At 35.8% G+C, this 16,095-nt stretch overlaps 1 pseudogene; it reads right to left on the bottom strand.

The window, feature by feature from the left end:
- Window positions 1-14,825: 14,825 nt before the first annotated feature.
- Window positions 14,826-14,927, bottom strand: LOC127202413 (uncharacterized; annotated as a pseudogene).
- Window positions 14,928-16,095: the final 1,168 nt, after the last annotated feature.

Below are 16,095 nucleotides of genomic sequence, written 5' to 3'. Positions count from 1 at the left end.
AAATAAGAGAAAAAATATTGTATAAATTTGAAAAAAGACACAAATGAAGGTAATGTTTCTATGCTATATTGTATGAAAAAAAAAAAAAACTTCGCAGCACTGCTGCTATTGTAAGTCTTATGTGACATGGTCTCAGTGAATTGTCTTGTATAGGGCGTATAACACCGGTAAACAACTTTCATTTTGTTTCCTATTTTGAATCGCTTTCCAAACCAAAACTTTCTATATCCTGGTCATATGTTTGACATTCAGATCTCCAACTTCTAGTTTCCACATACTAAAAATTCATGTAGAGAAGCTGAATTTACAGTATTATTTTGTGATATACCTTTCAATATGAGTTTTAAATATTTACTGAGGTACCTTTATATGTCAAACACTCATCAAATATAAGAATGTACAATTTCAGAGAGCAGAAAAATTATTACATTTCTTGAATAGTTAATATAGTAGAAGATAACATGTTATAAATAATATTCAGTCATATCAAGTAATGAAAGTTTGATTAGCAATCACATGGTGTTTAATGAGACACAAGACAGAAGTTACACTCTCTAGAAACTTTTAATCAGAGATAGCACACATTGTGACAGTATTTTGAAAAGAGCCCAAGCTATGACTTTGAAAACCTGCAAACAATATACACCAGTATTTTTTAATTTGTTAAATAATAGGGGAATTGAAAATATATTAAAGTAGATGTCAGTATAAAGTTATGACAACCTGATCTTTTATAGTGATTCGGAAGCAAGGAATGTTGAAATAAAATCCCTAGGATAAATAATAGTGATAAAAACTTCACAGGGCACTGAGAGACATTCTGGACTTTGCCTTCCTCTGGACAGAGCTCCATGTGTTAGTATATCAAACTGCAAATTTTGGAAATTGCTTGTTTTTAATAGCTGAGTAGTATTCCATGGTGCAAATATACCACAATTTCTTTATCCATTCTTCTACAGAGGAACATGTAGGCCGTTTCCATGTTCTGGCTATTATGAATAAGGCCACTATGAACAGGTTTGAGCATATGTGCCTGTTTTGTGGTGAAGCATCTTTTGGGTATATGCCAAGGAGTAAATAGCTGGGTCTTGAGGAAGCCCTATTCCCAGTTTTCTGAGATAGTACCAGATGGATTTCCAAAGTGGCTGTACTAGTTTGTATTCCCACCAGCAATGAAGGAGTGTTTCTCTCTCTCTACATCCTCGCCAGCATGTGGTGTCACTAGAATTTTTGATCTTAGTCATTCTGATGGGTGTAAGATGGAATTTCAATGTCATTTTCATTTGCATTTCTCTGAGGACTAAAGACGTTGAGCATTTCTTTAAGTGTTTCTCAGCCATTCGATATTCCTCTGTTGAGAATTCTCTGTTTAGTTCTGAGCCCCATTTCTCAATTGGGTTACTTGTTTTGGTGGTGTTTAATTTCTTGAGTTCTTTATATATGTTGGATATTAGACTTTTGTCAGATGTAAGGTTGGTGAAGATCTTTTCCCAGTCTGTAGGCTGTCGCTTTGTTCTACTGACAGTGTCTCCTGCCTTACAGAACCTTCTCAGCCTCTTGAGGTCCCATTTATTAATTGTTGACCTTAAGGCCTGGCTGTTGGTGTTCTGTTCAGGAAGTTGTCTCCTGTGCCAATGTGTTCCAGATGCTTCCACACTTTTTCTTTTAACGAATTTAGTGTCTCTGGTTTTATATGGAGGTCTTTAATCCACTTGGACTTGAATTTTGTGCATGGTGACAATTATGGAATTTCCAAAATTTGTAGATTAAAGGATTATACTAGAAATGATCATAATGAGTGAGTTAACCCAGAAGCAGAAAGACTCACAGGATATATACTCACTTATATCTGGACACTAGCCCAAGGGGCTTATCCCATGAAAGCCTTTACTTATCAGAAAAGTAGGACAGAGTGGAAGACTTCCTATTGGGACTTTAGGTGAGAGAAGCATGGAAGAATGGGGAAATGGAAGGATCCAGAGGGTCCTAGAAACCTACAAGAAGAACATTATGATGGGTGGATCTGGGCCCAGGGTTCCTGCTCAAACTATGGCACCAGCCAAGGACTATAAGTGCAGTAAACATCGAACCATGACCGAGAATTAGCCAATGGACAGGACATTCTCCATAGTTGAATGGAGAGTCAGACTAACTTTCACACGAACTCTGGTGCCCCATATTTGACCATATCCCCTTGATGGGGAGGCCTGCTGGCACTCAGAGGAAGGATAGCAGGCTACCAAGAGGAGACTTGATACCCTATAAGCATATACAGAGGAGATCCCTCTCAGTGACTGTCATATGGGAGGGGATAGGGGAAAGCAGGAGGGAGGGAGGAATAGGAGGATACAAAGGATGGGATAACTATTGAGATGTAATATGAATGAATTAATTAAAAAAATAACAAAAAGTATATCAACTAGGTTTGGCCAATAATCAAATCAGAAAACAAAGAAGCAATTCCTGGAAAATTAAGGAGGCTATGTAAGGGCTTTTTAAGCAAGAATATCCCATTATCCTTAAAAGGACATGCAGAACCAACTTTTAATTTCTATGTTGTAATTTTTATTACTTTCTGTCTGATATAAAATAGGTTTGCTTTCTTATGCTGTCTTTAATGATTTCATGTGATTACTTTGGACTAGTCAGTAAGAGCCGAAATTTTAATAACTGACTTTTATGAATAATATATAATTTTAGAACATTTTAATCTACTGCTACTGTATTAAGAAAGACCCAAAGTCTATTATGTGGTACTGTGTGATGAGGGGAACTCCAAGACCCTGAGATCCTGGGTGAACACATGTATTATAGAAAACATTACTTCTTACAGACTACAACTCCAAAATAACCATTAACATAAAAACAATTAAAATATTCTTCTTTTTGTGATCATTCACTTACTCATATTTGAGTTGACTATTTTGTTGCCGCAGTTTGACAAACATGTACTATCTTTCTAAAAATTGATATCAAATGAAATTTGCAACTTAGAAGTATGCTATCAGATATTGAGAATTGCAATAGAACAGTAGTGTATATATTAAAATGTATAAAATATTTAGTAAAACTTTCCTTTTGGGGATGTGTGGGAGTCTGAGTGGTTAATCACAGCTGCCGACAAGTATGACTATTTGAATCCAATCCCTGGAACTAATTTGGAGGAAGACGAGAATCAGCTCCAGCAAGTTGTCCTTTGACTTCCATACAAAAATATGGCATATGCATCCCCTCACGTAATTCACAGAGAGAGAGAGAGAGAGAGAGAGAGAGAGAGAGAGAGAGAGAGAGAGAGAGAGAGAGAGAAGAGAAAAAAAACATATACAAAATAATGTAATGTTAATAAAATAAAGCTTTTGTCTGCTTCTTGGAAAAGCACAACATGTGTTATTAGTATTTTATTTTAAGAAAAGTATTTTGGAAAACTAAACATGATACTAAACATTGGTTGATGTTATGGACATTGATATGATGCCACAAATTGCTATATCAAAAATTTAATCAGTCTTTCATGTGGGTATAAGGATAGATAATAGATAATGTACTATGTAAGTCCTTACTCAGTGAAATACTAGTGGTAGACAAAATTACTGATAAAAATTGTCATGCAAAAACCCAAGCAATGTAGGGAAACAGAGAGATAATCTCCTTCTGTTGGTTAAAAAAAAATAGGCCTCCTAAGAAACCAAGTCTGAGGATAAAGTGGTTTTAGATGTTTCTCCAGAATTATGAAAAGATAAACTCTTTTGTTGAAACTGGTTTATAGTATCCATGAGAATTCTAGGAAACAAATATAGTTACTGTTGACTGTACTTGTCAAAGAATGAACAGGAAATGACTATTAGGTAGGTAAAACATATATGTTTTGACCATATCATTAGTAAATTTTTTTTTTCAAAAATGGAGGGAATCAAGAGGATTCCATGTCTCTCAAGGAAAGGGCAGAATGTGCCCTCATCTTTTACATACAGATAAAGAAGATGATTTGGGAAAGGGATAGGAAAGAGGGAAGAAGTGGTAGAGGAGGATGAAGACCATGAAGAGCAGTAGCAGAAGGATGAGAAACAGGAGGAGCAGGAAAGGAGGAGAGAAGTACAGTCAGGAAACATCAAAGAGTCACAGTGGTGACAATATAACTCAGGAAGCAGAACACATGTATAGTCAGAATGTTCTTAACACCACTGGAGCAAGGGAGGCCTGAAATTGCTAGATTAGTTCATAATGTCATAATCTTTCCTGTTTCTGCATCCTGAAATTATTTCTTTCATTGTTGTCCATATTGCTATGTTGTTATTTGAACTGAATAAAGTAGGAAACACTCTTGCATTTTATCTAAAATGGAACTATACTAGATAGAGATGACCTTTCATGAGACACTATTATATAGAGCTTGAAAAAGAATATCCCATTCATTTGCCTAAGCTCTGAGTTACAGGACTTTTTGAGATTTGAGATTTTCATCTAAAAATATGCTTTAATACTGTGTATATGATTATTAATATTACAACCTCACTTTACAGTATAACTTAATAAATTTGTTATTTTGGGGTAGTATTTTACGTAAATTATGTCCATATGGAATTAGAATATTTACTCAGGTAGTAATAAAATTTAAGCACTATAGTCACCAAAAGCTTTTAACTACTCCCAGTCTGATTTAATACTTAAAAATTACAAGATACATATATATATATGTGTGTGTGTGTGTGTGTGTGTGTTTGTGCATTTTCATTCATATGTCTTCATAAAATAACTTTTCTAAGAGACAGGAAGCAGGGATAACTTCATTCATTCTGCAACCACTACCAATTTAACAATTAAAATATTCCATTTATTTATCTCTGAATTCAAAATAGGGTACAAGGGTACTAACACACTTTTAATAGCTGGAACTAACTCTGACATGAACTTTGGTGCCCCATATTTGACCACTTCCCCTTGGTGGGGAGGCCTGTTGGCACTCAAAGAAAGAATAAACAGGCTACGAAGATAAGACTTGGTAGCCTATCACCACATAGTGGGGGTGGAGGGGCCCTCGGTCATAGACCTAGGGGAGGGGAATAGGGTGAAAGTGGGAGGGAGGGAGGAATGGGAGGATACAAGTGATGAATAACAATTGAGATGTAATCTTAATAAATTAACAAAAAACAAAAAACCCCAAAATATTATATATGCAAATTCTAGTGCTTCTATTGTTATAAAATGTAAAAAAATATACGACAATATTCCCACAAATACTTAACCATGGAATTAGATTTTATGGATTTTATTTCTTCGTATGCCATATAATTCATTTCTTTGGCAGCTGTTTTTTATAAAACTGATATTCATGTAACTGTTACTTCAGAAAAAATTGTTTACAGTAAGAAATTAGGTAGAAATATTAGTGATATTTAACTCAGCAAAACAAAATGCAGAATGCATAACACATTTTCCTCCCAGTTGTGTTTTATTATGGACCTTCATGCTTCAATTGGGGAAAGTGAGCATTTTCTTTCCCAAATCTCTTCCTTCACCTACCTTTTAAAAGAAAGGAAGACGTTTTAATGGTTTCCCCTGAATATAGTTATGGCTATATATGAGAGCATATGATTTTTAATCTCTTCAGCATTATGCTACGTGTTCATTATCATAACATCTCATGCTGAAGTTTGCAGTTATTCGGTGGTGATTAAAAGAAAAGAAAATATACATGTATAAATGCTTAAAACAAGCATTTTTGTACACATGTATGTACACTTCTGTGCATGAATGCATTTGTATGTGTTTATGTGATCTTTTTATATGACCATATGTCTTGTGTGTATATTAGTCATGGCTTATTGACATCTTTGTGTGCGTAATTACATGTTTTGAGGATACTTGTATGTGTGTACATGTGTATATATGTATATATGATGTTATTTTGTATTTGCATATGTATTTGTATGTGTTTTGTATGTTATTTCATATAACTGTGTATATGTGTTACTATATATACGTGGATGTATGTTTGTTTGTATGTATATATCACATGTGACTGTGTGTATATTTATTTTCATCTGTGTATCTATGTGTGTATGTCTATTTTTATTTTTGCACGTGAGTGTGGCACATGTATGTAACTGTGTATCTTATATTCATGTTTTCTTATCTGTGTTTATGCATATATATGCATATATATATATGTATGAGTGTGTCTGTGTGTGCATATGCACATATGTTAGTGACGGTATATGTTGATGTGTGTTAACATTACATTTATACTCTTTGTTTTATATATGTGTTTATTTTTGTCTACTTATCATTGTGTGTTAGAACATATGTACATGTATATCTGTGTGTGCATGAATATCTATGCATTTAAATGTTTACCAATGTCTATCATGTGTTATCTCTGTGTACATATGTATTCATGCATTTTCAGGAGTATATGTATAAGTATACATATGTGTGTATATTTGTTCTTCATATGAATATGTTTGTATGAATATGTGTGTATACATCTGTGCAAGTTTAGTTCTATGAGTTTGTATACATGTGCATCTTTCATTTAATGTATGTGTGATAACTATGTGTATTTGTATACAGCACAGTGTTTACGTCTCTCTGAGTACATGTATATATGGATATATATGTGTAAATTTGTGCATATGAGTGTGAGTATATCTACGTATGTGTATGTGTATATGTGCTTATGGAGTCTCCCCTCCAGACTTATTCTGAAATTTGTAACTATCATAACATGAGGATCTCATTACCGAGAGAAGAATGAGAAGGCAGGGAAGTCATCCATTACCATTAATCAACAGAGTGAAGGATACTTCCCTAAGGGAAGCTCCAAATAAAACAAGAACACATAAGCCCTTATAACTTCCCTACAGCTTTTAGGCACTATATCTGTTTCTCAATTGTGACTACCAAAAGCAATTTAAAACATAAGCGTAAGTTATAGATTCCTGTCTCAGGCTGTGAAAGAAGTAGTGTATTAAGGGGAAATATGGCTTTACTCTGAAAGCATGCTTCAGGTAAAAGGCATGTATAAAGAATTAAGTTTAGATAAAGGGAACAAAACCTATACTCAGTAGATCTACTGTTAAGTAAATAGTTTTATTAAACATGGTTGCTTCCGGGCTTCCTGGCAAGCAGCCCTCAACATAGTTTACAATGTATTTGCAAAGGAAATCTCACTTTTAATCTTAAATAAAGTTTCCCTATATTGTCTTCTATTTTGTAGAACTATGCAAGGAAAAAATCATGTAACAAAAATGAAATGATCCCTCACATTTCTTTGATATCAAACCCTACAATTCGTTATTTCTCAGGTGACAGAATTACCATCTTGGAAAGCTTGAGGGTAAGTATTGGTAGGAAACCATTTGCTTTGCTCATAACATACTGATGCTTGTAACTGGTGGAGAGTAGAGAGCAGAATATTCTAGGAGAAGACGAAGTTGCACCCTGAGCCTGGGGCACAAAGCCGTGCAGAGCTCTGCGGAGATTGTAAGTCAGTTGCTGAGGAATCTCCCTTTGCTGTGCTTCCTGTTTATTGCCTCCTTTTATCTGATACTCAGAAAAGTGTGAGATTAAAATTTAGGAATTATCCTTTATTAAAAATTTCATTTTTATCAACGTACTTTGAGGGTTTTAGCAGATTGTGGGTAAATAAAAATGAAAAAAGAAAAACCTTTATAGAAGCATTAAAAGGACTCAAGGAAGAGTGGTAATGATATTCAAATATATGTTTTAAAGGACCCCTTTGGAGAACTCGGTATTTAAAATGTAATTTTAGAGGATATTATTAATGTATATCATACAGCAGAAATAGTGCTATGCTCTTGAGGATTTTAGTCTTGTTAATTAAAAAAATTAAGAATGGGCCCAAATGAAAACTCAAGCACAATTCTGTTGGGTTTAAAACTAAAATTCCAAAGCAGACCAGCTTTACACTTCTTCAACTACTAAGGAGGGAGACTGGAGAAGATTAGAAGGAAACAAACAAATAAGCAAACAAACAAACAAACCAGATAATTTAAGATGCATGCTCTTACAATCTTACCATAGAATTTTCTAAAAAGATATCTGAACTTAAGGTGCAGAAGTTGTGTTGTAGATGTCAGCTGGGACTTGGCTCCAAAACATAACATTTTGATACATTGTGGTTTTTTGTAATGATCTCCATCTGTTGCAAAGAGAAGTTTATTTGACGAGACTAAAGGAACAGGGACTTTACTCTGAGATTTTACTTACTAGAAATGTTAGAAACTACATCCATGAAGACTCTCTAACATGAGTTACTTAAACAAGGACCACACCAATAGACATCATATCAACATGCAGGGAAAGCTCATGAGGCTTGAAAAGGATACTAAAGATTTCCGAAAGCAGAAGAAATAGTCTTCCTCAGGAAAAAAGCATACTAATTGGTTATGCAATACCTAATATTTAGCCCTGAAAACTAATATATAAAAATAAAATTATAAATATTGAATAGGTTGCATTTATCAGATATATGCATACATATATAGGTATGTTGTGAGAAGCCCAGATCTGTGAGAACAAATGTATATTTAGTAATCAAAATAATAACAAATTCTATGATAGGACCTGTAACTTCTTAGGCTACGTAATTTGCACCAGGTTTACAGTATGAGTCAGGGATTGGCTCCAACTACAGATCTTGCTGAATTCCTTTTACTGTTTCTCCCCTTGATTGTTTATATTAATAAAAGTATGATTTACAGAAAAATCCTGTAAATTCAGACTTTGGGTATTAAAATAGAAAATTACTTTCATACTTTAGTTCTTCACCTTGAATTTCTTCTGCTAATATCTGTGGACTAAGAATTTAAGAAAAAATATCAATTATTAAAAAGATGACAATCAATTATTTTTACAATTATTATTGTTGTTGTTAAGTTATTTATGTACTTTATATCCCCCAAACTGCTTTCCCTCCCTCTTCTCCCCCCAGTCCCTCCCTCTCTGCTCCTCCCCTAACCATTCCTACTCCCTTTTTCTCACTTGCTCAACTATGTTCATAGCAGACTTATTTATAATAGTCAAAAATAAGAAAAGTCTATATGGCATCAAAGAATGAATTTTTAAAATGTGGTACATTTACACAACGGATTACTACTCAGCTATTAAAAATAAGGATATTGTGAAATGTGCTGTCAAAAGGATGAAACTGGAAAAGATCATCCTGAGTGTGGTAACTCAGACTCACAAAAACATACATGGTATGTACTCACTTATAAATGCATATTAGTCATACAGTTCAGAATAACCATGTTACAAAACAGACCTAAAGAAGCTAAGTAACAGTCATACCCCACTCTCCACTCAACTGTGGAGAATGTTCTGACCATTGGCTAGATTTGGGTAGGGGTTTAAAGTTTACTGCCTGTATTGTCCTTGGCTGGTGCCTTAGTTTGAGCGGGACCCCTGGGCCCAAATCTGCCTATTATAATGTTCTACTTGTAGGTTTCTAGGACCCTCTGGATCCTTCTATTTTGCTATTCTCCCATGCTTCTCTCATCTAGAGTCCCAATAGGATGTCCTCCCCTCTGTCCCAGTTTCCTGGTAAGTGAAGGCTTTCATGGGACATACCCCTTGGGCTAGTATGCAAATATAAGTGAGTATATACCATTTGAGTCTTTCTGCTTCTGGGTTAACTCACTCATTATGATCATTTCTAGCTCAATCCATTTGTCCACAGATTTCGGGAATTCTTTGTTTTTAATAGCTGAGTAGTATTCCATAGTGTATATGACCATGTCCTCTGGAGGGGGAGACCTGGTGGCACCCAGAGGAAGGACAGCAGGTTACCAAGAAGAGACTTGATACTCTATGAGCATATACAGGGGGAGGTAATCCCCCTCAGGAACAGTCATAGGGGAGGGGAATAATGGGAAAATGGGAGGGAGGGAGGAATGGGAGGATACAAGGGATGGGATAAACATTGAGATGTAACAAGAATAAATTAATAAAAAATAAAAAAAAGAAATGTAGTAGTAGTAGTAGTAATAATAATAATAATAATAATAATAATAATAATAATAATAATATAATAATAATAATAATAATAATAATAATAATAATAATAATTTGATTGTTCATCTAGCACTGACTCCCACCAAGCAGATAACAGCTTCGTCTCACTATATGGCATCACCTGATAGACAATACTGAGTTGGCCACTAAGATGCTTTCTTGCTAAAGCTATTAAGTTATCACAGATTCGCAGGGATCTTCCTTGGTTCATATGGTAATAAAGATATCAATTTGAAAAATTCTCTCTCTCTCTCTCTCTCTCTCTCTCTCCCCTCCTCCTCCTCCTCCTCCCTCCCTCCCTCCATCTCTCTCCTCTCTTTCTCTGCCTTTGTCTCTGTCTGTCTCTCTGTCTATATATCTCTTCTCTGTCTTTCTCTCTGTCTCTCTGTCCCAGTCTCTGTCTCTCTCTGTGTCTCTGTCTCTCTCTTTCTCTCTCTCCCTCTTTCGTCTCTTTCTTTTCCTCTGTCTTTATCTCTGTCTCTCTGTCTCTCTATGTGTTTTTCTTCTCTCTGTCTGTCTCTGTCTCTCTCTCCTCCCTTTCTCCATCTCTGTCACTCTTTGTGTCTCTGTCTTTCTCTCTTTCTCGTTCTCTCTCTCTCTCTCTCTCACACACACACACACATACACACACACACACATACACACACACACACACATATACACACTTTAATAAAGATTATGAACAAGACTCTCCTCTGAGCAAGACCCAATGACCGAGTTAAGGCAGTGCACAGAGCTAATTCTCCCTGGAGCATCAACTCAAACCACAAAGCAGCATAAGATGGCAACAAACAAAACAAAACAAAAGAAAATAAAAAACAGAGAAGAGCAATGCTTTCATTGATCCCCACTCTTTCTCTTGATTAAAAAATAAATAATATGTCAATTATTTTCTACTGTTCTTTAATTTTCAGATACTAATGTCAAGTAATATGTGGTCTCCATTTAGTAGGTAAATAATAATCAAATTTTTGGTGTTTATGTCTTCATGAATGTTTTCTAGTGAAGTGTTTGTTGAGAAACTAGCATTGACAGGCCATAGGCCTATGTACTGGGAAAACAGAAGTATACATAATTTGGTGTTGTGATACATACTTTTATCCCTGCAATCTGAAAGCAGAGACAGAATACCTCTGTCAGAGCCTGGACATGAAAAACTCTATTCTCTCTCTGTCTCTTTGTCTCTCTTTGTCTCTCTCTCTCCATATATTATATTGTAATATATATTAGTATGTAAATATATATTAAAGGTGTTTTTGAAAATTGACATCTTTACTATGTTGAATCTTCAAGTGTATGAATGTCATCTTCATATCCACTTTTTAAATTAATTCTTTTTACATACATATTTATATTATTACACACACATATATGTATATATGTGTGTATATATATATATATATATATATATATATATATATATATATATATATATATAATACTATGTACAGCAAGAAGAACCATGACACAATCAGGAATTATATAAACATTACATTTATTGTGTATTGGCTATTTGTATTTTCTATCTTGGTGAGTCTAAAATTCTGAATGTAAATAAAAAATCTATCATATCTCTACCAACTTAAAACATCTATCTAGACCTAAAACTATCTTAACCTGTAAACAACTTAGCTTAATTGTAAAACAAAACTATCTGGTCTTCAATCCCATCAGAGACTTGAGAAGAAAATAGTATATTATCTATAACTTTTAAAAATATTTTTATTTATAAATTACTGTGTTGAGGGATTGGTTTGGGTAAATATTTCATGAGATTCAAAGGCTCTTGAGATATAGTATAAGAAAAAGGGGAAGAGGAGTTACTTTCAGTTAAGGATTTGCTTGTAGTTCTTTAGAGATTAGATTATCAGATTATAATAAGTAATGTTAATAATTACCAAAATTATATTCATTCACTGACATATAACTCAAAACTATGTAAATTATGTTCTCATTAATTTTCAAACTATCTAGTAAGTATTTACCTGTATTATTAATATATTTCTAGACAGGTTATAGTGTGTACAATGCATCACAGTCACATTTACATATCAGTATTCTCTTTCTTGCACCTTCCACTACTGCTCATTGGTCCTTGTTCCCAGCTAGTCCACCTCTGCCTCTCATACCTCCCTTATCATCCCTCCTTCCATCTTCCCTTCAACTTCCTTCCTTCTTTTCTGCCTTCCTTCCTTTTTATCTTCCCTCATTCTTTCCTTTATTCTTTCATTTCTTTGTTATATCCCCTTCATTTTGACTTTTCCATTCCTTCCTCTCAATATCTTCCCAAGCCCACTTCAACATATCTACTTCTAATATCTCTCATTTCTACTTTAGTCTAATCAATATTCTACCTTTAATGTACTTCCAATAATGACACATTTCTGGTTTACCAACATACACATCTACACTAATTTGAACAAAAAAGTATCTAGTTAAAAATTCAGTTTTATCTAAAAGGAAAAACTGTACCCTCGTAACCACGGACTTTGATTATGTCTGGCCTTCTTTGAAACCATCCCTTCAGCCAGTCACCATGAACATTGCATGTTGTTCCACATCTGCCCCATGCTTCTCCATGGATTCATATTTCTTAGAGGTTATTTTCCTTCAGGATATGAAAAGCACTCTTGTATCATAATTTCAAGGCATTTTCCAAATTGTCCCACTTTCTATTTGTATTCATAATTTATTACTAACTTTTTTGTATTTATTCAACATTATTCTTCTATTCTAATTTATGATATATTCATTCTAGGTTCATTAACTACTTTTTGTTGAATCCTTCTGTCTTCTTTATTTCTTCTACATTTTTGCTAAAGTACCATCAGTTTACCTTGCAAACATGTGAGCTTTTATCTCATTATACCTTGATCTAATTTTTCAATGTTCTAATTGCCTAAAGATGCAATTTCCAAACTCTATTCACATACATTGGGTGGTATATGAATTCACAAGGTTGATAAACACATATATATCACAATTTTTCCATCATATTATCTAGGGCCTAACTGATGTTTTAGCATAAAATATTAACCCAGTTATATGATAAAATACATGTGGCTATTCCATCAATCATTTTTATGATTATTTTTACTTTTTTATTGATTCTTTATGAATCTGACATCATACACCCCAATCCCATTAATTTCCTTTTCTCATATCTACCCTCCACCCTTGCAACCTCCACTTGACAATAGAGAAAAATATCTCATGGTGGAAGCTGCAGTGTGTCGCAATGTGTTTCATAGTACATGCTTTTTTCCACATTTCCGTGCTTGAAAATGTTCACAGCAATGATGCCTTTGCTGGTACAAGGCCTTTGGATTCTGCTACTGTATCTATACTGGAACCTCACTGGAACTTGTCTTAGATATCCTGTGTTATTGAGATCCTATAGTATTGTGTCTATGGGAACAACACCTTCATGCACCCCAGCAGTTCATCAATAAGGTAAATGTTGGGATGGACCACTTCACAGTCCTGGATCTGAGCCTGATTCGTATCTCAGCTTGTCAGACAAATGGCTTTGTCACTCTCATATCATCTGCCATTGGACCAGCTCACCAGCACCCCTTCCTACCAGGGCTAGGTCTCCCCTGCTGCCCAGGCAAGCTTCAGAGCCCGCTCACCTGAGTTTTCCAGCCAGTGAAGGCATGGCCAGTTGTCCAGTTCTCATGACTCTGGTACTAGCTTGCCTGTCTACAATAGGTGGCAAAGGGTGAGGCACACGGGAGAGGGGGAATCATCTCTCCCTTTCCCATTACACCACATGACAGAGAAGTTGTGAGTCCAGCTCTCCCATGCTCACACACATAAGGTAAATGCATCCATGCCTGCCCTGCCCCCTTTCCACCATCAGGAGCTACTTTATTATGGTGCCCAGGTGAGTTGCTTGGCCTGATCACTCAAATACTGCAGCAAGTGAGGGCTAGGGTCAGCTCCCTGCTCTTGGGTGTTTGTCTGGGCTAACTCTCCTGCTCTCCACCTCTGCATAGCAGAAAAGAGTCAAGGACAGCTCTCCCACACTCATGACCTCAGGGCTAGGTCTTCTACATGCTGTAGGTGGTAAGGGTGAGGAGAGGAGGGTTTTCTCTGTCTTATCCATTCAACTGCTTGGGAGACAAGTCTTAGGGGAGGTTTCCCATGCTCACTTCCTCAGGCTCACCTGCAATGTCTGCTTGCTAGGCCTGCTACCCTAAGTACTGCAGCTGGATAAATACAGGGTCATCTCTCCTGCTCCCATGCCCCCATGGCCAATTCTTATCAGGTTGTCCAGGTGAGGAATGGGATCAATTCTGCACAGCTCTTGGGTATCAACCTGTCCAGGGCAGTCACCCAGACCAGAGATAGATATCTATTCTTTAATGGTAACAGACTATGGATGCTTCAGGGCTATCAATACAGAAGTGGCCCCTGGTGGCAGCACAGGCAGTGGCCCTACCATGGTCCTAGGTGACATCACCAATTACTCACATTGGACTATTCCTCACTACCCTTATGTCTCCAATTTTGCCTTCCTTCATTTGGTCATATGCTCCTACTTATATTCAATTTATTCACCAATTACTTGCTCCTTTTAGTGGAGCCTGGCTTCTCTTGTATATCTGGGGATATCTCAGGAATGTTTTGCCTACTAGTGCATTACAGCATGGGACAGGGGTTATCTTGGGTGTGTTTGGCCCCCTCAGGCCTGTTTGACTCTTAGCTGGTAGTCTACTCAGGCTAGCTCCCTGTCTGGGCCCCCTGGCACCAGACTAGTGGTCATCTCAGGCGTTCTTTTCTCAGGAAATGTTAGGTTACTAATCATTCAGATGTCCATGGGTTAGAATGCAGAACATAGGCAAACCCCTCTCCTCTCTACACATGTGCACAGCTGCAACCACTGTAGCACTTCTAGAGGTAGGTGAAAATAATAATTTTATATACTTTGATTATGGTTCCACTGGTCTAAATTCTCTCAGATCCTCTCCACTTCTTCACCCATCCACATGCATACTCTTTGTCTACCACTTTAGGATACAGACATAAAAATAATACTATTAACAAATTTAAATTAGATAAAATGAAAAACAAACCAAAATAGAAAAAAACAAAACAGAAAAATGAGTCAAAGAAAAAGCTTAAGAAACACATATAGATCTGGAGACACATGCATTCACACACATAGAAATCCCTTAAAACACAAAATTTGAAATGATACTATATATTAAAAGGAAAAAAAGCCTACAAGAAAAAAGATGCCCAGAACAATGAGAAAAATAATCTATAAAAATACCTTTGAGTTTGTTTTGTGTTGTCCATCTACTCCTGAACATGGCGGCTGGATTTAAGAATGGTTTGTATCCTCAGAAAGACTCTATAAGAGACCCCAATTTTCATTTTTTGGTGGTTATTAATTGAAGAAAGTTTCTGCGTTAGGAATGTGGGCTTGTGTCCACTTTGTTTATTAGCTCTGGAAGCCCATCAGGCCTAGGTCATTGCAGTGGTTTTACATGTTGCCACATTCATATGTGAATGGTCTTGATGTGGTAAGAAGCCTTTTTTTTTTTTTTTTCTTGATTTCCTGCATTCCCTCTGACTTCTAAATCTTTTGACCTCATCATCATCAAGGTTCCGTGAGCCTTAAATGGAGGTTATGTGTTAGAGATACCCCATTAAAGACAAAGCGTTCCAAAGTTTTGCACTGGTTGCAAAGTTTACAGTCCTGGGTCTCTACATTATTTATTTATTACAGAGGGAATCATCTCTGATGATGGCTGAGCAAGACACTGATCTACAAGCGTAGCACAAGTAATTTTGATTTGCTTTACTTGATGAACCAGGATGTTTAACAATTCTAAATATTTCTTAGTCGTTATATTTCCTTCTTTTGAGTCTCCTAGACTCGCTTTGCAGACCAGGCTGGCCTTGAACTCACAGTGATCCACCTGCCTTTGCCTCCAGAGTCCTGGGATTAAATGTGTGTGCCACCACCACCTGGCCTATATTGTTTGTTACTGTTTCTATTTTTATTACTTTTAGTACAAGAGTTTTTGGATGTGATTTCATATTGCTGTT

This window comes from Acomys russatus, chromosome 18 (assembly GCF_903995435.1).
Source record: "Acomys russatus chromosome 18, mAcoRus1.1, whole genome shotgun sequence".
Lineage (NCBI taxonomy): Eukaryota > Metazoa > Chordata > Mammalia > Rodentia > Muridae > Acomys > Acomys russatus.
Note: the sequence above shows the minus strand (reverse complement) of the source record. Positions and strands in the feature narration are given on the sequence as shown.